The following is a 23,512-nucleotide window of genomic DNA, read 5'->3' as shown; positions in this document are numbered from 1 at the left end:
ATAATTCATCAGAAATTTAGCAAAATGGTTGTAGATCAGCAGAAATAATTTTCTCCTTGGGCCATCCTTTAACAACAAAATCCATTACTTGCCTCCAAATAGACTCATTACATAACACATCCTGCCAACAAGACTTATCTGAGCAAAAACAGTATCATCCACATTGGCCATGATACATTCTTCAATGTTTCGAAATCTCATTAGAAAATTTTTCCATTGCCAGTTTGGAAAAAAAGTTTGCTTTTACATTTTTACAACCTGCAATATGAAGAACTGAGAAATTGAATTCTAACAATTTGATAGATAACCTGGCAAGTCTAGCAGTAGAATTTTTAATTTTGGAACCAGAATGAATATCAACAAGGGGTTTATGATCTGTCCTTAGCCAAAATTTTCTTCCCCATACATAGATTTAAACTTTTCAACTACCCATATGCAAGCCAACATCTCTTTTTCTATTACAGAATACCTCAACTCAACGTCTTTCCTTCTCCAGGAAGCAAAACCTATAGTAAATTCTCTTCCACCATCCATCTTCGACAAAACCACACCAATTCCATATGCACTAGGATCAACAGTAATAAAAGTGTTACGACCTTTTACAGAAGCTTGAAGAGCAGGAGCTGAAACAATGCACTCCTTAATTAAGACAAAATGTTCTTGGCATAATGCTGTCCAAACAAATTCAGATCTTTTTTTTGATAAATTTCTAAAACACTCAGCTAAACTGGAAACATTTCAGATACATTTGGAATAAAACTCACATAGACCGAGAAAAGATCGTAATTGGTCTTTATCTACAGGATGTGGAGCATTTACAATACCATCGACTATGCTGGGTTTAGGTTTAACACCATCTTTGGTTAGTAGATGACCAAGATATTCAATTTCATTTACAGAAAAAATAAATATGTCCTCCCTCAGAGTAACCCCATTGTACTGTAGAATTTGAAAAACACAATCCAACGTTTGATTGTGTTCAAGTTCTTTAACAGTGTGTATATCGTCTTGAAAAATTACGACATTGGGAATGTTCTGGAACATAGAAGTCATGATGTTCTGAAAAGCAGAGGCAGCTGAGGCCAGTCCAAATGGCATCCGACAAAATTGGAATGTACCATCAGGTGTCACAAAATCAGTGAGATGACGAGATTTTTCATCAAGAACTACCTAATGGTACCCAGAACGTAAATCCAGTTTTGAGAACCATTTGGACTGACCCACAGCAGTGATTAAATCATAAATACGAAACAACGGAGAGTTTTCAACCCAAATGGCTTTATTAACCGATCTTAAATCAACACAAAGACGAAGTTCGCCAGACCGTTTTTTAGCCAAAACTATGGGAGATAACCAGAGAGTGGCATCAACACGCTCAATTATGCCATGCTCAATCATCTTGTTGATCATATTGGTAAGATCGTTCCTTATACTATGGGGGACATTTCTTAGTTTGTGTTTAACTAGAAGTCCATTCTCCTTGACTTTAATGGAATGTACAAAATCTTTTATTTTGCCAATATTATCAGCAAAAGCTAGAGGGTAATTAACTTTCCAGTGAGAACTATTCAAAACTGAATTATTCAAAGAAACAGGATTCTTTTGGCCAGGTCTTATAATCAAGCCAAATTCAGCTTGATGCCACCATCTTAAAACATTGATATCTTTGAGAGAAATATCAACTTTCCCATGAATGGTTTTATTCTGAAAAGAGATATCAGCCCAAAAGTAGCCTGCAAGATCAATCCTGCTGCCTTCAAATGCAGTGCAAATAACATCAGGAGGTAGTAAATCAATCTTGGACCAGGATTGTTTAAATTTATCAATAGAAATAATGGTGATCCTGGCCCCTGAATTGATGAGCAAAGGAATTTCATGAGATTGAATGGATACTTGTACAAAAGGATCACCAAACGTTTTATCAGAATGAACATTGTTAATATTTAAGTACTCTACAGACACAACAGATAAAGATAATTCTTCCATTCCCTTATCTAATTCATCAGAATTTTCATTGGAATGTACATCCTGAATACGTCTGATCGGGATACATTTACCACCTCTACACACTTTGCTAAAATGACCAGTTTCTCTACACTTATGACATTCTAGAGTGATAGTGGGACAATTATTAAAATTGGAAAGATGAGACGGTGAGCCACATCCCTAACAATAACATCCAGGAAACATGCGTGTAGAAGGCTTGTTCTTATCAGGAATAGTTTTCCCTGTCTTTGGTTTGGTATCACCAATATGTTGTTTAGAAGTGGAAATGGAATTGGATATTGCAGCGGCTATAGTAGAACATGCATTGGATTCCAATTGTTTGGTATAGAGTTCTGACCGCTCAATACTTTTAGCAAAATCGATAGTATCATCCAGAGAAGGATTCTTGCAAGAAAGTAACTTCTGCTGGATTCTCTTTGAATAGCATCCACACACAATTTGATCTCTTATTAATTGAGAATTAAAATCCTCAAAGTCACAATAACTGGCTAAATCTTTTAAAGCAGTGACATATGTATCAATAGATTCACTCGCAGATTGAACTTGTGTAAAAAATGTGTGCCTATGGACAACCAAATTAACTCCACCTTCAAAATAAGTGCAAAGTTGTTTAAGAGCCAACTGATATTCATCCATATCACCACTATCATGACCAACACAAACAGGTAAATGATCGTAAAGGTTTTGCCCCTCCACACCTAAATAATAGTAGAGAAGACTGCATTTTCCATCTGGTTTAAATTTCATACCATCGATAGATAAGCATTAAAAGATTTAAACTACAGATGCCATTTTAGAAGAGGGTCTCCAGGATCCTGTAAAAAATAATTAGGAAGAATACCAATTTGCATGTTTAAACAACAATGGAAAGAAAAGAAATAAGGAAAAAAACTTAGAGGAAGGATAGAAAGAAACAAAAAATAATTGCGAGAGTAGATGTCCAAGGAAGTAGTAGTAAAAGTGTTCACAGTTGTTGGAAAGTGTGTGAATCACTGACAGTTGACTCTGTTTCAACAAAACCTGAAAAAAAATTGGTTAAATATACATAAGAGTTGGATAGGTTTCCCACAACAGTACTGGTTGAACTGGAGATGATGAGAAAACATTGTTTCAAAAATACTTGTTGGTCGGAGCGGTATCCCACGACAAGTCACAAAGAGTAAAACATAAAATGAATAAACAGTGTGGATTCCTGTTTTCTTTGTAAATACAATGTAGAAAAAAAAATTAGCAGTAACTTTATGCTGTGGAACTATTCAATGACATGTAAAAACACATGTTTGCTGGAGCGATCTCCCACAGACAAACATGCATGGAGTGAAAACAAGCTCACAGGAATTGGAAACTCAAAAACAAATATATGTCAGTAGAAATGGAAATGCTGTTGTAGAAATTTGCAGCAGTAAAATGTAGAAACTGTCAAAATTCCTCACGCTGTGTACTTTTCACAGTAGATAAAATGTAGCAAAATGCACATTTGCCGGAACGATATCCCATGGACAAATGCAAATGTAGAGAAAACAACAGTACAATGACGGTAAATTGCACGTATACCGGAGCGGAATCCCACGGTCAAGTGTACTTGGAAAAGTGGAGAGAAAATACCTTAGACAATCCTCCGTAAGACTCAGTGCGGCATAGAAGTGAAGAGAACGATATCAAAGACGTGTCTTCCTCACTTTGTACACAGAGCAGCGTTACTGAGAGTCCAGTTTCCAGGGCAACATGGCATGGCGTCAGAAGGATAACCAAGGAAGTGTGATGTAGACAAACACGCTCGAGCGGAGGCTCGAGAGCGTGTAATCGGAAAGATTTAAAACTGTGCAGGAACCAAAAGTGCTAGGACAAATAGCAAGATAAACACTGAGAAATCGTAGATAAAACCAGCACTAATAAAATATTAGGAAAGGAAATAGTGCGAGGAATGAACAGATTTCCCTCTGGGCCCATTGGATGATATGAAAAAAAAATACCTGGTCAAGAATAAACACAGGGTTTTCACGAGGAGTCCAGGTGTCAAATCCCAAAGCATTGCCAAATATGTAAAGACGAGAAGTCACCAAATGAAGAGTTGTTTAGGTATGTTTAATCGATACAAAAAGGGGTGATGGACGGAGCGTTTGAACAAATCAAACACTCACCCCCAGTCAACTGATCTGGGTTTAATCCATCACCATTCTTTAGTTCACTCAGCCACCCCAGTTCAGACATGGCTATATGCAAATCAGTCTGACCCTGTGCCTTATGGGAACAGTCCAGCCCGAACTGCCAAGCCATGTCTTCCCTGGACCGGAAACAAGCATCCTGGGACCGGTTTCGGATTCATAATCCTCATCAGCCAGGCTATCTTGAATCCAGTAGGTATGTTTAATCCTCAATAAGAATACAGGACTGACGGGCCCAGAGGAACAGCTCCAACTGACTCTGGAGTGTTTGCCCAACAATCCATTACACCATAGTGCATAATATGAGGACAAGAACATACTAACATTCCATACCATAAGTAATTAAATAGAAGAGACATAAAATACATACAATTAGGATTCATAGTAAAACAATAGAACACCACATCAGGCCTTCCCCAGAGCCCCTGCACTCTCTAGTGTTGGTGTTTGAGGCCCTTCTCCACCCGCAGGTTTTACCTGCCCCTCATCCCTGGTGGTCCAGTGGACCTCTGTCTCCATTCCCTTGCTCTGCTTTTTCACTTTTTTTCCCCCTCACTTCTAACTCCCCTATTCACTCTCCTTCTGGGACTTTCCTTCATTTTCTGGTGTTTTCCCCTAATTTCCAGTTCCCCCTTCACTCTCCTTCTGAGTCTTTCCTCCGTTTTTCATTTGTTTTTTACCCTCATCTCAATCTCCCCCTTTCCCTCTCCTTCTGTGTCCTCTGTGTCTTTCCTCCACTCTTTCTTGCACTTTTGCTGCCTTATTTGCACTTTTCTCTCTCTTTTTGACTTTTTCCTTTTTGCCTTTTTCAGCCTGTTTTTCCCTGCTGCCCCCGTGGCCCCTCCCCCAGCCCGACCAGTGTGACCGGCCCAATCGAGCTTCCCTCTCCGTTCCCGCCTCCCAGCTGTCCAGCCCTCCCCGACCCTTACTCAATGGCGGCCGCTGCACGGACGCACCTAAGGCAAGCCCATCTGCGCCTGTCCAGGACCCGACTGTGACCAGCGCCAGGAACCCTGGATCTCTGCACCACCAACACTACGACCCTGTGGCACTCCACGCTCTCAAACCAGGCCGCAACAACAGCTGCAAGCTATCATCACCAGCCTACACCCACGGACCCTTCAGCTCTCACCGCTGCCAGCATATCTGCAGGACCGCCAAGGCCACGGACCCAGCGCAACCCACCCGCAAGAAAACAAGCAAACCGAAGACCCTGCAATGCATCCTCTTTAATGTTCGATCCCTCCACAAACACGCCACAAAAATCTGGGACCTCCTAGACAGCACCACCCCGGACGTACCATTCTTTACCAAAACCTGGTCCAACACCACCTCGGGACCGGACATCGCCATCGCCATTTCCCAAGGATATAAGATCTCCAGGAAGGACCGACCCACCCGCCCGGGAAGAGGAATCGCCATCATCCACAAATCCACCCTCCACCTGATCACATTCCCCGACGAGGCCACATACCTGATGGAACACCTTCACTTCAAGATACTGGCCAGCCCTACCTCCACCCTCCTAGGAACCTTCATCTACTGACCCCCTGGACCCTGCAGACTTTTCGCCAACTCTATCACGGAGATCATCTCCCCGCATGCCATTGCGTCCACCAACTACACCCTACTGGGAGACCTCAACTTCCACTTTAACAACCAACTGGACCCCACCACCACATCCCTCCTTGATAACCTCCACTAAATTGGACTCCACCAGCTCGTGATGGAACCCATGCCCTGCCAGCTGAGACATCTCCCCAGAGTAATATATGTGAAAAGTAGGCTGTGAGTAGTAAGGTATAGAAATGGAAAATCGTCACTTCTCAGAACTATGTCTTGGTCTATTTGTGTGGATAGTTGAATATGGGGACTAACATCTCACTTGCCTCAGTTACACTCACATCTCCCTCTGACTTCTCTCCTTATTGACAAGGAGGTGTAGTGGAATGTGCAAAGGCACATACGCCTGAAACTTCTCCGCAGAGTCACAGGCCATAAAATCATTCACTATGGCAATTCCATGATCTTGGGTGACTTTAAAATCCAATTAGACAACCCTATTGATAAAGCTGTAGTGAAACTGACTGAAGCACTGGCTGATGAAGATCTATCTATTACTCAAAAAGGATCCACTCACACGGCAGGTCATAGTATTGATGCCATTTTCAATAACATCTTACTAGACCTTGATAGGCCTAAAGAAGTGCAAAAGAAGATGCCCCCTACTACTTAGATTAAGGTTCCTTAAGGTAGGGACAGAATCAATCAATGTACATATTTAAGGTAACCAACTATACATGACAATAGAGTTTGATATTAAGACAATGATGAAAAGAAAGAACCAATGATGGGGGTTCTACGGTTGTTTCGGCACAACCAGGGTGCCTTCGTCAGTAAGAGGGTCATAGCTTGAACATGTGTAGATAATACACGATATTGGCTGATCTTCTGTACAGTAATTGTTCGCTAATGAGAAGCCTTCGGATGTGGGGTTCTGTCTCTGCGTCGTAGCAGCTGTGAGACACAACCTCATATTCGGAGGCTTCGCATTAGCGAACAATTACTGTACAGAAGCTCAACCAATATCGTATATTATCAAGAAAGTTAACTATATTTTCCATAACAAAGCCTAAAATCCAGCGTTTTAATAACGTATATATACATTTTAACATTGAGACAGATTTGTATCCCACTGTGCAGCACTCAGAGTTATCTCTCCATGCACATTAAGAAAATTAGGCGTGGATCATATATCAAGCACTGAATTGCTGCAAAGTCTATAGCAGATCATTGGTTATCATATACATATTGGTTGGAGATTCTACACCTGTTCCAGCTGTGGCCCTCTTCCTGATGAAGGCACCCTGGGTGTGCCGAAACGCGCGTAGAAAAACTATCAGTCATTCAAAATTGTGCTACATTGTTTTGTTTGGATCGTTTTATAATATTCCTGTGCTAATTCATTATTTCACATATAACATATAACACATCTACACCTACCGAAACAGCTTTTCACTCTATACACATGGTGTAGAATAACTTTACAAACATTACTAAACTTACAGACCCTACACAACAAAGTTTATAAAATATATTATTAAATATCTGAACCTGAAGTTCTTTCCTTAACACAGATGTGTTGCAAGGATCCAGCTCATACACAGAACTGTGCACAGAGACCTAGGACATCCATGAATTGTGGTGTACCAGAAACTCACCTCAGTTCCTGGAAAACTCCCAACCAGCTAGCATCAGTGTCACATTAGCTCTTCGTCCTATGGCAAAGTAACCAATGATTAGACAACCTAGAACATGCGACTTAGGACCATCTCAGGAATAGTGGGAAGTGAGAACACTCTTTTGTTATACCATCATACCAGTCCACAACAGGAGTAATGAAGAGACACGGTAAGGTTAAAATATTTACTTTAACAAAATGATCTCATGTGCAGTATCTTAGCCAACATAAGCAGACATATGATTAAAAATAGTATGGTCAGCATGGTTACAATTACATAAAATATAAAAGGAGAAATCATATTACAATGATGGTGAAAACAGGTCCTATAGCGCCTAGTTTTAACACCCTCCCTATATAGGAACTATGTATTATAAAATATAGAAGGTCTCTTAGGCTTGTGGGGGGACCCCATTACCTTTCCTCTCAGTAAGAGTAAATCACATTCGGATCAGCATAGGCTCTCTGCATCCCTGGAAATGGAAATCTTCCAAGTGTGTAAAATCATGGCAAGTGTGTGATAATAAGGGCACCAGAATCTTACTTGGCTCACAGCTGCCAAATTGTTGTGTCTAAAAGAGCTACCCGAACATGTCGAAAAACAGCTCCCATTTTATGATAGGCTTGACGGCTTCAGGAACACACTGTGCAGACTAGAGGCATGATGCAAGTCTAGAGAGGTCGTAAACAAAACCTTTTCTAATGTGTTGACCTTCGTGAAGGCTAATATACAAAAACATCTATGCAGTGTCGTGCGCAAAGGCAGCAAAAGGTAAAATGGCGTTTAAACTTCTAATAAGCCATGCTAACATAACATGCACGAAAAGCAGGCCCTAGGCCATACTACAGATGAAGACACCAGTCAACTCAAACAGACTTGCTTCTCCTCCAAAGCACGAAGAACAAAATGAACTATCTCCGGTTCTCCAACAATCACATCGCAGCATTTCTCCATCCATTTAATAAGATTGGTAACTATTAATTTTCCGTGCAGGTCTCGCTGGTAGAGATAACCCATTCTGCCAACTCCTAGTCTCTCTTTGTTGTACTGTCTTGGAGGAAACCCTCTTTAATGTTAAAGTCAGATTTTAAGTCGCAATTCTGAAAAGGCCACTTTTAAAAAGTTGCCATTTTCTTGCACTAACCATTTGGGGCATGGGTATCATGACTGGGTGTAGCTGGCAACTGGGCTTTGTGTGCTGCTCCTAGACAGTGAGGCAAAGGAAAGTAGGTGTTTGCAGGATGGCATAACTCTGACTTACTGTCACCTACCACACTTGCACATCAGAAAGGCTCTGCTTGAGCACACTCACAAAGGGTTTGGCACTAGTCTTTTGTTGCCACAGACAGTCTGGGTCTAGGGCAGAGAGGCCGAAAATTCCAATCACCTCTAAGGGGGGAAACGTCCAGAACCTTCTCCTACTTCAAAGTGGGAACTAGATATAACTAGTGGACCCTCAGACCCAACTCTTCAGTAACCTTTGGTCCTGTGGAAAACACAGGACTGATGTGCTACTCTGCAAGATGAACTACTACTCTGCTGCCCTGCAGCTCTGCTGTCCTGCTGCCTCAGTGAGAAGGACTGGACTGGCATCTTGAACCCAGGACCACCAGAGTGACTCCAAGGTCTAATTGGCTGACCTCCTGATCAGAGCCTCAGGGACCAAAAAGGCTCCAACTACCTTGAAACTAGTACCTGGACACTGTCTGCTGTGAGCCCTATCCCCAAGTAGTGCCACCCCGGTCTCGGACCCTTGAAAATGGGCCTGAAGGGCTCTGCAAGCCCAACTGTGGTCCTGTGGGTAGAACTAATGGAGCGCCTTGCATCTCGTTACAGCTCCACTTCAGAACCAGCGTAGTCTGACTCATCCCTGATGCAGGGCTTTGTATAAGAAGCCCCTCCTTGACAGCATCCTTGCTGACAACAAATGACTTTACTTCACAGCATCGCAGCTCATTCAGAACTGCCACTATGCAATATATCCTCGATACGGGATTTCGCATCGCAAGCCTGTTGGCGATGGCAGCCCTGCAGCTCCTATGAATCAACACTGCACAACGCATCCTCAAAACGGGATCCCACCACACTCCAAAAATGAGGATTTAAGGTACCTCATTCATTGGGCCTTACTTGGTCCATGTATCCGGCCCATGCTCCATCGTGGTCAACCTGAACATGTGACTTTGTACCAGAATGGGGCAACCAGATAACCACAGATGGCTCTTTGTACTTTTATTCAATATTTCCACTTAAATATTTAGAATTGCATATCTCCAGTTCTACTGATTGGATTTTTGTCGATTAGGTCTCAAATAATGTATTACAATTTACACTATTTTTCTACTTAGTGTGGAATTTTCCTTTTCTTTTTTTCACTTTATTAATGTTTGGAGTACTGCATATTTTCTTTAAATTAAGCCCGCCTACTTTTGTGCCAAGCTACCAGAGGTTTAATAACAGGCAAATGTGTAGTTTACTTGTGTTTCACCCTGCCAAGAATTGTGGTTACTGGTTGAGTAGGGTTTCACCCCCCTCAACTGGTAATCCAATGTCTTACATAAGCCATATCCATATCAATGTCTGAGCATAAAGTGTCTGCCTTCCCCCCTTCCGCTCCAAAGCCACCAAGATCATCTGCGGCGTAACTCAGGGCTCATCCCTCAGCCCAAAGCTGTTTAACATCTACATGGCACCACTCGCCACGTCACCCGACTGCACGACCTCAACATCATCTCCTATGCCGATGACACCCAGCTGATCCCCTCCCTCACCAAAGACTGCCAAAACCAACCTCCACAAAGGAATGAAGGCCGTCGGACAAGACGGAGGTCCTCATCCTCAGATCCACCCCTTCAGGCTGAGATGACTCCTGGTGGCCGACCGCACTGGAAACAGCTCCAACACCCACCGACGATGTACGCAACCTAGGGGTCATCCTCGACCATGACTAAGCAGGTCAACGCTGGCTCTTCCTCCTGCTTCAACATCCTCTGCATGCTCCGCAGGATCTACAAGTGGATCCCCACCGAAATGAGAAGAACAGTCACCCAGGCCCTCGTCAGCAGCAGGCTGGACTACGGAAACGCCCTCTGCGTTGGAGATTTGGCCAAACTCCAGAGACGACTGCAACGCATCCAGAACGCTTCTGCACGCCTGGTCTTCAACATGCCTTGCCACAGCCACATCACACCCCACCTGAGAGACCTGCACTGGCTCCCAATCAACAAGAGGATAACCTTCAAGCTTCACACCCACGCACACAAGGCACTCTACAACACCGGAGCAGAATACCTCAACAGGCGACTCAGCTTCTACACCCCCACCCGCCAGCTCCATTCCGCCGACCTCACCATTGCCACCGTCCGCGGCATCTGAAGAGCAACCGTGCCCAGCAAGGGTCCTGAGTGAAGTGGCCGAGGTAGTTGCCCCTATGGTTACTGCTTTGGTCAACGAGTCATTACGTACAGGAATGGTTCCCTCCCAGTGGAAACAAGCCAAACTCCTCCCTCTGATCAAAAAACCTACAGCAGATCCGCTGATTACATCCAACTACCGGCCCATATCCCTTCTACCGGCCCTTGCCAAAGTATGCGAGAAGGCCGCATTTCGGCAACTGGAGAGGTTTGTGGAATCCTCTGGGGCATTTCATCCGGCCCAGTCGGGCTTCCGTACCTCTTTTAGCACCGAGACTGCGCTTGTGGAGGTGGCAGAGGCCATTAGGGAGTGCCTGGACGGGGGCGGCAGAGCGGCTCTAATTTTATTGGACCTCTCAGCCGCGTTCGATACGGTGCCCCACCTCCAGCTTCTGTCTAGACTGGAGGATATTGGCATTACGGGCTCGGCCCTTAGGTGGATTAGTTCTTTCCTTTCAGACAGGTCTCAACAAATCTGGTTACCCCCCTTCTACTCTTCTAACCGCAGGGTAGGGACTGGAGTACCACAAGGTTCGACCTTGAGTCCCCTTTTATTCAATGTTTACTTGACCCCTTTGATTTTGTTGGCAGAGAACTTGGGTGCGAAGATAATGGCATACGCCGACGACACCCAACTTCTCTTTACCTGGAACAAGGATAATATCTGTACATCAGGAGTACGTCAATGCCTGTCCTCTGTATTTGCTTGGCTAGCAAGAGCTTGCCTCAAGTGCAATGAGGACAAATCGGAAATCTTGCTTTATGGCCAATTTCCAACTGACTTTAGGGAGTCCATTTGGCCCAGCGGATCACCTTGCCCTAAGGGAGATGGTGGGATTGCAAAGAACCTAGGAGTCTGGTTTGGTGCCGATCTATGTTTCCGTGACCAGATTTCCAGACTGGCAGGGACTTGTTTTGGCTCCCTGACCATCCTTCAAAGATTCTTTCCCCTTCTCCCCCAATTGGCCAAAGAAACGGTAGCCAGAGCACTCGTGCTCTCCCGCCTGGACTATGCGAATGCCCTTTACATCGGGGCGCCTGAATTTCTGATTAGAAAGCTACAGGTAGTCCAGAATGCGACCGTGGGACTCCTTTATAACATTCCTAGGAGGCTCAGCGTTCGTAAGCAACTGAGGGAGCTACACTGGCTTCCAGTGGCCCAAAGAGTGCGTTTTAAGGCTCTGGTACTCGTTTATAAAGCCCTGCATGGACCTTTATCCGCCCTACCTCGCAAAAAGATTTGCCTTTTACCAACCGACCCGTCAGCTGCGATCTGCCTCCCGAAGGCAGGTGGTTGTCCCCAGATTGCCCCCCAGTTCGCCTGGGGGGCAATCTCTGACGGTACGGGGAGCTCAGATGTGGAACACCCTTCCTGGTGCTCTAGGATATTCCCCCAACCTGACCAATTAAAAAAACTTGTTAAAAACCCACCTTTCCACACATTCTGAATAGCTTTTCGTTGCTCACTCTGACACCGTTTCCTCACCGCGCCAGGACAGTCCCGACTAACAGAGCGCGATACAAATCAACATATAACATAACATAACATAACCTCCGGCGGCAGATCGTTCTCCCACCTCACCTCCAGGACATGGAACACCCTCCCCACCCACCTACGACTGACCTAAGACCTGCTGATCTTCAGAAGGTCAGCAGTTCCTCAAGACCTGGCTTTTCGAGTAGTAGCAGCATTCCCCACCCTCCCTTCCCCGCCACCCAGCACCTTGAGACCCTCACGGGTAAGTAGTGCGCTTTACAAATGATATGATTGATCGATCAATGTCTGATTCACATAAACGTTGATGGATGTTATATGTGCGATTTGAGGTCATTGTGTGTTCTTGCCTTGTAGAACTAGAGTTTGATTTATCACTAGGGAGGAAGCTGTATTGCATCAAACAAAAATGAAAGTCTAAATCCTTTTGTAGGTGTAGAGGATTTCACACAAAGAACCTAGGATGGGTGTGAAAGCAAGTGCCAATGCCCTCCTACCGCCCTACCATGTTGTCCAGTATATCACCTATTCAAGTATCATAGCTATACAGTCCATGGACACACAACAGCCTAGCACAGTCAGCTCTGCAATTTCATATTTTTCTCCCTCCCATGTTCTGTTCTCACTAGCTCTTAGTCATATTCCAGGAGATAAATAGTAAGGAAGCGTCATCCACATTGTTCTTTCAAACCATCAGCTCAAGACAAACTTGTTAATGGTTGATACTCAGTATTTGACATGCAAAATACAATCCTACAAACCTAAATATGTACCATCCTGGCACTCATAAGACCTGTAAGAGGACAAATGTTACATCTGAAATCAAGAACACAAAGGGAAAAGGACCAAAGTTTCCACCAACCTCACCCAACTCAATCTATGTGCAAATGTCTCATCACTACAGCTAAAGGAACTTTTCTATGAAACTAACATTAGTGAGGAAAGCAACAGAAGTAATTAATTGTGCAGGGCTGCATCAATATCCAACATTAAATCAACAAATTTAAAGCCATCAAAGACTTATTCAGATCAAAGATAAAAACAGAAGCAATATCAACAACATTCTAATAAATGGGGTTAATAGTTGCCAAGGATGTGAGTCCTTAAAAAGTGCTCAATTGTCTTTTTTCTGGGAACTAAACAACTAATTGTAGCCCTTGACTCTCCTAGGGCAGCAAAGCATTGCAGCCCAGTGCCTTTTCAGGAGATGTGGTGTGCAGTCGTGACCCCAGGTTGCTGCAATGCAAAAACAACAATTATTGATCATTGACCATTTGAAAAGGAAATTGCCTTTATTACACATGTAGTTCTAAGTACTATGCATTAAGTTACAAATAGATGCAAACAGTTAAATGGAAATACCTCTGGTGACACCCTCACATCACATTACAGGCCTGGTGGGTCCTTAACGCTATAATCACAATACCCCAATCTATACTAGATACTACATCACAATACAACGGGGTATCTTTATCAATAAAGCGATACAAAAGGGGATGATGGACAGAGCGTTTGAGCAAATCAAACACTCACCCCCAGTCAACTGATCTGGGTTTAATCCATCACCATTCTTTAGCTCACTCTGCCACTCCAGTTTAGACATGGCCATATGCAAATCAGTCTGACCCTGTGCCTCATGGGAACAGTCCAGCCCGAACTGCCAAGCCATGTCTTCCCTGGACCAGAAACAAGCATCCTGGGACCGATTTCGGGTTCATAACCCTCATCAGCCAGGCTATCTTGAATCTAGTGACAAAGTGAGCAAGGGACTCACGTCTGAGCATACCCTGCCAACTTAGGGCGAACAAAGCGATACAAAAGAGGATGTTAGACGGAGGGTTTAAGCAAATCAAACACTCACCCCCAGTCAACCTATCTGGGTTTAATCCATCACCATTCTTTAGCTCACTCTGCCACTGAACTGGGGTGGCAGAGTGAGTTAAAGAATGGTGATGGATTAAACCCAGATCCAGTGTCTTCTCTCCTATCTCTCCCTTGTGCAAGGGTTTTTAACTAGAAGTGATATATTCTAGAAACCACGCACCCCAGACCAATTCTGAAGTGCTGCATCTGCATTTCGTCCATCATTTGTTCTTTTTGCTTTTGTCGCCCAGAATGGTAAGGGTATACCCAGACATGGGTCCCTTGCTCACTGCCCCACTGTGATGCCCCAAAACCGGTCCCAGGATGCTTGTGTCTGGTGCACGGTGGACCTGGATTAGCAGTTTGGGATGGACTTTAGCCATGAGGGGCATGGTCAAGACTGATTTGCATATGGCTGGTTCCAAACTGGGGTGGCGTGGTGAGAAAAAGAACAATGGATTAAACCCAGATCCTTGTGACTTTTGCATTATTCATCATTCCGTCCATCTTTTGTTCCTTTTGCAACCCTGATGGCAGTTCAAAAGTTGATCTTGAATGCATGGGACCCGTGCATGGGACCCGTGGCTTTATGAGAGTATTACAGACAGGTTGCTGCCAGTGAGCCACAAGAAATGGCTGTTAGAGTTATCTCACAGCACCCAACCCAATGGACCGATTTCCCCCACTCTTGCTCTTCTCCCTAGGAGGGCCTTCAGCATTTTCATACTGCTTTCCCAGAATCCTCCTTGGAGGATTTCTAGAATAAATCCTACCCTGTCCAAAATGGCCACCTGTCCATTAGGTGCTATTAGGTGATTCCCAATCCAATATGTCTAACCTCTATTCCTGTGAGGTATTTCCTGTCCTTAAGGTGTATCAGTCAGCTTATCAGTTTCTCCTTGAGTTGCAGCACTTCGTGATCCATGTTGGGGTGTTTCCTAACTCCTGATCAGTTTAGGATTTCCTGGCTCTTCTGCCATAATAGTTCAAGCTCCTGGCATTTCCTTTTTATCCTGATATCTCTTGATCCTTGGAGTCCATTTTACTTAACTTGGATTTCTACTGTTAACTAGGGTTTTGCTGACAACTAGGAGGCTTTTTCCTTCATGTCTTTTTCCTCCATCCTGGGCTCCTTCTGGAAGGCGCCACCTGCTTAGGTGCTTTCATGTGTTGGTGGCAATTTGGTTACAGGAAGGGACATCTGGCAGGCAAGACTCAAAACACGGGGGCGACTTGATGCCCTGTAGTCAGCCGTTTCTCACTAGGCCTATGGCTCATGGCAGCATCATCCCTAAAACCCTGCCTGAACACTCCTCGCCAGCATTCTGGGGCAAACCAATATGGTGACTACGATTTGACTGTTGACAGAATTTCCCTGGGAGCCTCAGCTCTTCCCTTAGTTGCAACAGCTGCCTGATCCCATCCCCTACAACTACAAAGCAGATCCCGTCCTGTGTTGGCTCTAGAGGCCTTGCCCTCCTTCTCTGTTCCTGTTGGCATGGCCCCAACCCAGGTGATGTGCGACCAACTAATTAAATTATGTAGATTTCCTCCATCCCTTTCTTTACCAGGAATTATGTCAAGCACTGTTAATAGGTCTATTGTGTGGGGAGACCTTAGATCCTCCTGCTTGAGGGCAGAGTTATTTACTGGTCCTAGAGGGGGCAATGGCCTGGAATCAGACTATGGGGTCGATTAGGATGGCGGACGGAAACGGGTACTGTCCGCCATGTTCGGGGAAATTTTACTCCCGGCCGCGCCGCGGAGAATCCGCGGTTGCGATTAGGATATTCATGTGACGAAACTCCGACCGCGGCGGACGGATCATAACAAACACCGTCCGCGGTGGACGGAACACATCTAACTCCGTCCGCGGCGGACGGAGCCTAATGAACAGCCACCGCCGCGGACGGCAATGACCACGGAAAAAGACACATTTACCGCCATACCTGTGAAAACTCCGTGTCCGCAATTAGGATAAATCTGCCTGTACCACCGTACGCACAGCCATCCACGTCCGCGGCGGAAAGAATGTAACGATAAACAGTGCATCACTGCGGAAGGCCAACACGCACAACATCCCTAACATCAAACAAATGTCAGAAAGTGTCCCGCAAGTAATTAGCAAACACACGAAAATTGACAACCCCCCACCTGATACACCAACACCAAGCACAAGCCACCATGACACCCCCCAAGTACCCAATAATGCACACTAGTCAACACGCCCACCTACCACCTGACTGCCAACAACCATTGAGACATGACTATAAAATGACACCCACCCACTACCACAATCCTTTGCATCACAGCATTGCTGCTAGCAAGAGGCCCTAATCGATATACAGCTTACTCAAATAGAAGACACACAACCACCACCCTACCACACCCACCACACAAACACCCACCACACCATTCCTACACATCACACACCACACACCTGCACCCCCCAACTCACTCAACCCACACACTGAGCACCACACACCATGGCACCCAAAAAAAACCTAAATTCACGGAGACGGAGTTGAAGGTAATGGTAGATGAAATCATCCGTGTTGAGCCCCACATCTTCGGGGCCCAAGTCCAGCAGACCTCCGTGGCGCAAAAGAATCACATGTGGGACAGAATCGTCAGTCGGGTGAATGCGTCAGGGACCGTGCCAAGGACGAAGCACGAAATTCAGAGGCGGTGGCATGACCTGAAGACCAGGGTCAAAGGCATCCGCGCCAAAAACTATGCAAGAGCCAATCATACTGGCGGCGGAACACCCCCGGAGCCCATACCCTACACCGATATACTTCACCCAGAGAGCCTAGACGGACTTGATGAAGGAGAAGAGGCTGGTAAGTACAAACCAAGCACCACGATCAGTACGAAACGGTCAGGCTCACACAACTGAGAAGACACATCTCCTACGCCCCAACCCATGCACGTCGGACACATACTCACCAATATGTACATGGCTACCAACAGGCCCCCATGTTCACGGGGAGGGTAGTGGTGGTGGGTGGGGTGTGTGAAAGCTCACAACTACAACTCCCAACAGGCCCCCATGTTCACGGGGAGGGTGGTGGTGGTGGGTGGCGTGTGTGAGAGCTCACAACTACAACTCCCAACAGGCCCCCATGTTCACGGGGAGGGTGGTGGTGGTGGTGGGTGGGGTGTGTGAGAGCTCACAACTACAACTCCCAACAGGCCCCCATGTTCACGGGGAGGGTGGTGGTGGTGGTGGGTGGGGTGTGTGAGAGCTCACAACTACAACTCACAACAGGCCCCCATGTTCACGGGGAGGGTGGTGGTGGTGGTGGGTGGGGTGTGTGAGAGCTCACAACTACAACTCCCAACAGGCCTCCATGTTCACGGGGAGGGTGGTGGTGGGTGGTGGAGGGTAGGGTGTGTGGGGTTTGTGCAACAGGACACAGATATGTGTACAAATCGATATGAACATGTAATGTCCACATTACTGACCAGCTCAATCTTGTCCCTCAGGTGATCGTGAACTGACTGGGGAAACCAGCACCCGGCCGCAAGACTCGCCTCCCACACATACCGGACTCTCTGGGCACGATGACACAGGCAGCTCCGGTGCGGAGGATGGTGCGGGCCCAAGCAGACAGCCAGGGCCATCTGGCTCACAGGGACTCCCAGGCCCGACAACCGTCGCATGTGTGACTCCAGCGACACCTGCCTCAGTGATCTGCAGAGTCACCAGCACCACCACCACCACCAGTACCACCAGTACCACCACTCCTGCCTGTGCCACCCTGCCTAACCCAGCGCACGACGCAGGTCCATCGGCCTCACACCCAAGCAGGGTGAGTGGGCCACAAAGGAGAGAGGCGACGGCACATCAGGCAATCAGGTGACCCCCACTCCACCGCACTGAGGAAGGACACCTACCCCATCCTGTGGCACAGTCCCTTGAAGCCCTAGCCAGGTGCCAGGCCTCATACGACCGTTCCCAGGAACATGCAGATCGTGCACACCAGGACTCGGTGGACAACACGAACATGTTGGGTGAAATTTCGGGGTACCTTGGCCAGATAGTGCACATCATGGGCCAGCAGACAACAATGTGGAGGGAATGGATTGCCCGGAACAACCCCACCCCCCCTCCACCAATTGTCGTTGCGCCACCGCCACCGCCACTGTCACCTCCACCTCCACCGCCACCGCCACCACCACCACCACCACCTGTGCCCCTGGCGACGGATGTGGCCCATGAACAACCTGCACCCCCAGCTGACTCAGTTCCACCTCAAAGACGGAGGGGCCGCCCGAGGCTGGAAGTGGGTGAGAGCAGTGTTGGAGCGCCATCCACACGCTCCAAGAGGGGCCGCCAATGACTTTGTCACTGCCTGAGCCAGACATTCACCCTGCAAAGTATCCTGTCCCACATAGACAATCATTGGCACTGGTCTGCTGGACTAGCCTGACACCCCCCAATGTGGTGTCAGCACGGACATTTCATCTGCCATTACCTTCAACTCCAACTCCCTCCCCCCCACTTACTTGTAAATATTCACCAGCACAAATGCACAACCTGTAAATAAATGTCACTTACACACTCAATGATGTTTTGCCTCCATGTTTATTCACAAGATTGCCTTCAGAAACAGACGTAAACAGGTGCAGGGATCCTAGTCGTACATAATCATGGCGCAGCGGGAGTGACCTATGGAAAATCAGAGACAGCAAACACACGTCAGGAAACAGATTCACATACATCACAACACACTGCACAGCAACATTCCACAAACTACACTCATCACAAAAGCATGGGATGAGAGGACACACATCATGGAGACTTGTATGTCCAAAGAAATGAAGACACACATATGCAACCATCACAAACCAGAACACACAGCTGATGCACCCCACATCCACACAACACCAGCAAACATACATAAGGCATTGTCAACCGGCACAAGAGGTAGTTACTCACATTCAAGGGAAGTAGCGATCAATGAGCTGGCGCCTCTGGTCCACACCTTCCTCCTCACCACTATCCTGATCAGTCGACATGGGTGGGATGGGAGGCCGAGGAACTTCTTCGTCTTCAGGGTCCAAGAGCAGTTCAATGTCATTGCGCACGGCCAGGTTGTGGAGCATGCAGCAGGCAATCACGATCCTGCATACTTTGCCTGGTGAGTAAGGCAGGGCCCCTCCGGTCTTATCCAGGCACCGAAACCTAGACTTTAGCAGTCCAAAGGTACGTTCAATCACTCTCCGTGTCCTTCCATGTGCATCATTGTAGCGCATTTCACCCGCTGTTGTAGGATTACGTATGGGACTCGGGAGCCAGGGTACGCAGAGTCGCCTATGTAGGGGGATGACAGACACAAATATCACAACAAGATATGGTGGGTATCCCATGCCACACAGAGACCACAAAAATCCCCACTGCACACTCACCAACAAGCCACGCTTGACCGGGTCGCTGATTGGCCATCAGTTGGGGGACAATGCTGCTCCGCATGATGTGGGCGTCATGTGCGGAGCCTGGAAATCTTGCACACACATGGGAGATGATGTTGTTTGCCAGGCACACCACCTGCACGTTCAGCGAATGGAAGTGCTTGCGATTCCTAAAAACCTGCTCACGTGCCCGTGGTGGAATGATAGCGATGTGTGTGCCATCAATTGAACCCACTACGTGTGGTATATGGCCCAGTGCATAGAAGTCTGCTTTGACTGCTGGCAACTCTTCCGGCCGTGGGAAATGGATGTAGTCATTCTTGTACAGCATCCTAGCTCTTAAAACATCCCGAAGTACCGTGCTGAACATGGACTGTGACATCCCCCCGGCATATCCAACTGTGTACTGAAAGGTGCCAGTAGCAAAGAAATGTAGTGCCGCCATAACCTTTGCTGTGGGTGTAATAGAACCAGGATACGTCCTTCGTGGCTGCAGATGAGGAGACAATTGGGCAACAAGCTCCATCAACCAATGTCGATCCAGCCGGAATTTCCTAATCACCTCCTCGTCAACCATATCCTCCAGCACAGTGTATGGCCGATGCACATTTGGAGCCCTCCTGTGTGGGAGAGAGATGTAACTTGAGTCAACTTACAAACGACGCATACGTGTGCAACTCCATCACATGTAAGCCAACATTAGCAAGAACAAAAATGTTTTGGAGAATGGTCATATGTGTGACATCTCTGATAGTTAATACAATACGGAGTTGCCCTTTAACAATGTGCAGCCACTTGCAACAGGAAGTGTGTCAACACGTACAACGCAACTTAGTCACATGTGAACATTACTGACAATATGTGTGTCTTGACCCTAATGTTTAGAAGCCACATCACAGACACACATGCAAGTGCATGCACACAAACGATAATGATACACACACACACCATGTCATCATGCACCAATGCCAACACCAATAATGTTGAGCATACGGTAATTACATGCATGGTGACACAACATCCAAGACACATACACTGAATGCATGTGTACCACCACCATTGTAGTCACCTCGCCAGAACCACACACTGACAACAGATTCATAATTTGGCCATACAGCCGTGATGTACTGTGTAGTTGTGAAGATGTAATAACGTCTGTAGGGTCACACCCGACGTCAACACGTCAAAATGCACATCTGTTGCACATTGTGTGCCCACCGATGGGCATAGTATGGACACACATGGAATAGTGAATGACATATGAAGTTTCCCTATCACGCTCACAACCCTCATGACGCAACTGCAGACAACACATCACGGTGCAGCGTCTGACAAGATAAAATCATTGGCGCCGCCATGGCGGTGCACAGCTTCCGCTACTTTCCAATGGCCATACGCGGCCAGCGTCCCTCTTCCCATTGGCTGCATGTGCACGACCGTCACGGGCACACATCGGCAACCGCACGTCCAAGCTTCCTGCACGGAAGCTTCAGTTGCAACAATGTACTATCACTGGCGCCACCATGGCGGTGCACGTACTCAGCAGGGGAGGTGCAGGCCTATACACCCTTTAGATGTACTCAATGGACATGGCAGGACATGTCCCCTCTTACAGTCACATTGCATCATCCACCGTACACCGGCCGGAGCGGCCGGGCCTAGGACGGCCGTGCCGGCCATGTCCACAACCGCCGTACCAGCCATGTCCGCAACCGCCGTGCCAGGCCGGGCCTAGGACGGCCGTGCCGGCCATGTCCACAACTGCCGTGCCAGGCAGGCCTAGGACGGCCGTGCCGGCCATTTCCACATCCGCCGTGCCAGGTCGGGCCTAGGACGGCCGTGCCAGCCATGTCCACAACCGCCGTGCCAGCCATGTCCACAACCGCCGTGCCAGGCCGGGCCTAGGACGGCCGTGCCGGCCATGTCAGGCACGGCGGTGGCTGACATGGCCGTCACGCCGGTCCTAGGCCGGGATGGTCCGGCCGGTGGACGGTGGATGATGCAATGTGACTGTAGGAGGGGACATGAACTGCCATGTCTATTGACTACATCCAAAGGGTGTGTAGGCCTGCACCTCCCCCGCAGAGTGCGTGCACCGCCATGGTGGCGCCAGTGATAGAACATTGTTGCAACTGAAGCATCCGTGCCTGAAGCTTGCACGGGCGGTTGGCGATGTGTGACCGTGACGGTCCGTGCACATGCAGCCAATGGGAAGAGAGACGCTGGCCGCGTATGCCAAATCGAAAGTAGCGGAAGCAGTGCACCGCAACACCAGGGCCAGTCATTGGCCCTTTTACGAACACGCATCCAGGGCTGACCAATTGCTGGCGACGTATGCCACTGACACGTGCTGAGGGCCCTATATATGTGTGTTGTCCAAAAGCACACATCCTACCCTGGGAACCAGTGCTGCCTGTTCACCTCGACCTGCTGCTTCTGCTGAGCTGACCACCGACTGCTGCCTGTGACCATCACCTCGACCTGCTGCTGAGCTGACCACCGACTGCTGCCTGTGACCATCACCTCGACCTGCTGCTGAGCTGACCACCGACTGCTGCCTGTGACCATCACCTCGACCTGCTGCTGAGCTGACCACCGACTGCTGCCTGTGACCATCACCTCGACCTGCTGCTGCTGCTGAGCTGACCACCGACTGCTGCCTGTGACCATCACCTCGACCTGCTGCTGAGCTGACCACCGACTGCTGCTCTAGTGCCATACTCCGTGATCTTGCCATGTCGAGAGCCAAAGAGATCCGGTCTCGTCCCTTCACCGCCGCGGAGCTTGATGTCCTCATGGACGGTGTGCTCCGCAACTATGGACGGCTCTACGGCGCACCTGGACAGGTGGTAAGTGCAGTGTGGGACATGTTGGTGTGCATGAGGGGGCCAATGACTCCTGGCTACTGCAATCTTAGCTGTGTAGTGTGGGCTCGACATATTTTCAGGATTGTGCATGGCGGATGACAGATACGTGTTGCCCCTATCTGTGTGACAGGCCAACTGTCCACTGACTTACACCCTTTTGTCTCCCATCATTTTGATTGGTCAAGCTGCACCTTCGCAAGGACGTGTGGAGGAGCATTGCACGTGAAGTACGGGCATTGGGGGTGTGCAACAGACGACATACACACTGCCACAAACGCTGGGACAACATTTCCAGGCTGAGCAAGAATGTAGCGGAAGTGACACTGGGGATGATTCCAAGGACGCCAAGTCTGGCCCGACGCTCCATGACCCCTCTCATGCACCGTATCATTGCTGTGACGCATCCTGACCTGTCCGAACGGCTGAGTGTCGATCAACAGCAAACTAGCGGTGAGCATACTGTCTGTGTAGGATACTTGGGAGTGCAATGCATGTATTGGTGCACAGACACAGTATTGAGTTCCGTGGTGCGTATGTATCTCTGCGATGCCATGTTGGTCCCATTGGGTGGACGTAATTTGACATCCAGGTCCGGCAAGTTGACACGCCACTTGCTTAGTAGTTGAGTGTTGAAGCACATGCCGTAGTGGTCCGTGGCCCCATGGCAAGACATGTCTGCACATGTACGTGCACCTGCCCTGTCCGCATGCTGTACATGTGTCACGGCCACCAACGCTTATGTAATGTGAGGATGACTGGTAGAGGTGGGCCGTGTGCAGGATGGGGGGCTACAAGAACTTTGTGAGCTATGGAATTAGGGAATCCTTGTCCTTCTGTACGTGAGTGTGCCCATGACTTACACCTCTTTTATGTGCATTTCAGCTATGAGAGAGGACACTCAGCCACAGACGGAGGAGATTAGTCGAGGCAATGAGTCCGGGTCAGACTTCGCACACACGCAGACTGACACAGAGGAGGGCAGTGCCGGAGAGGGGGACAGGACCGTCCCTGAGGACTCGCATGTTTAGACACCATCGTCCTC

Source organism: Lissotriton helveticus, chromosome 2_1, assembly GCF_964261635.1.
Source record: "Lissotriton helveticus chromosome 2_1, aLisHel1.1, whole genome shotgun sequence".
In the NCBI taxonomy this organism is placed as follows: domain Eukaryota; kingdom Metazoa; phylum Chordata; class Amphibia; order Caudata; family Salamandridae; genus Lissotriton; species Lissotriton helveticus.
This window is presented reverse-complemented; position numbering follows the sequence as displayed.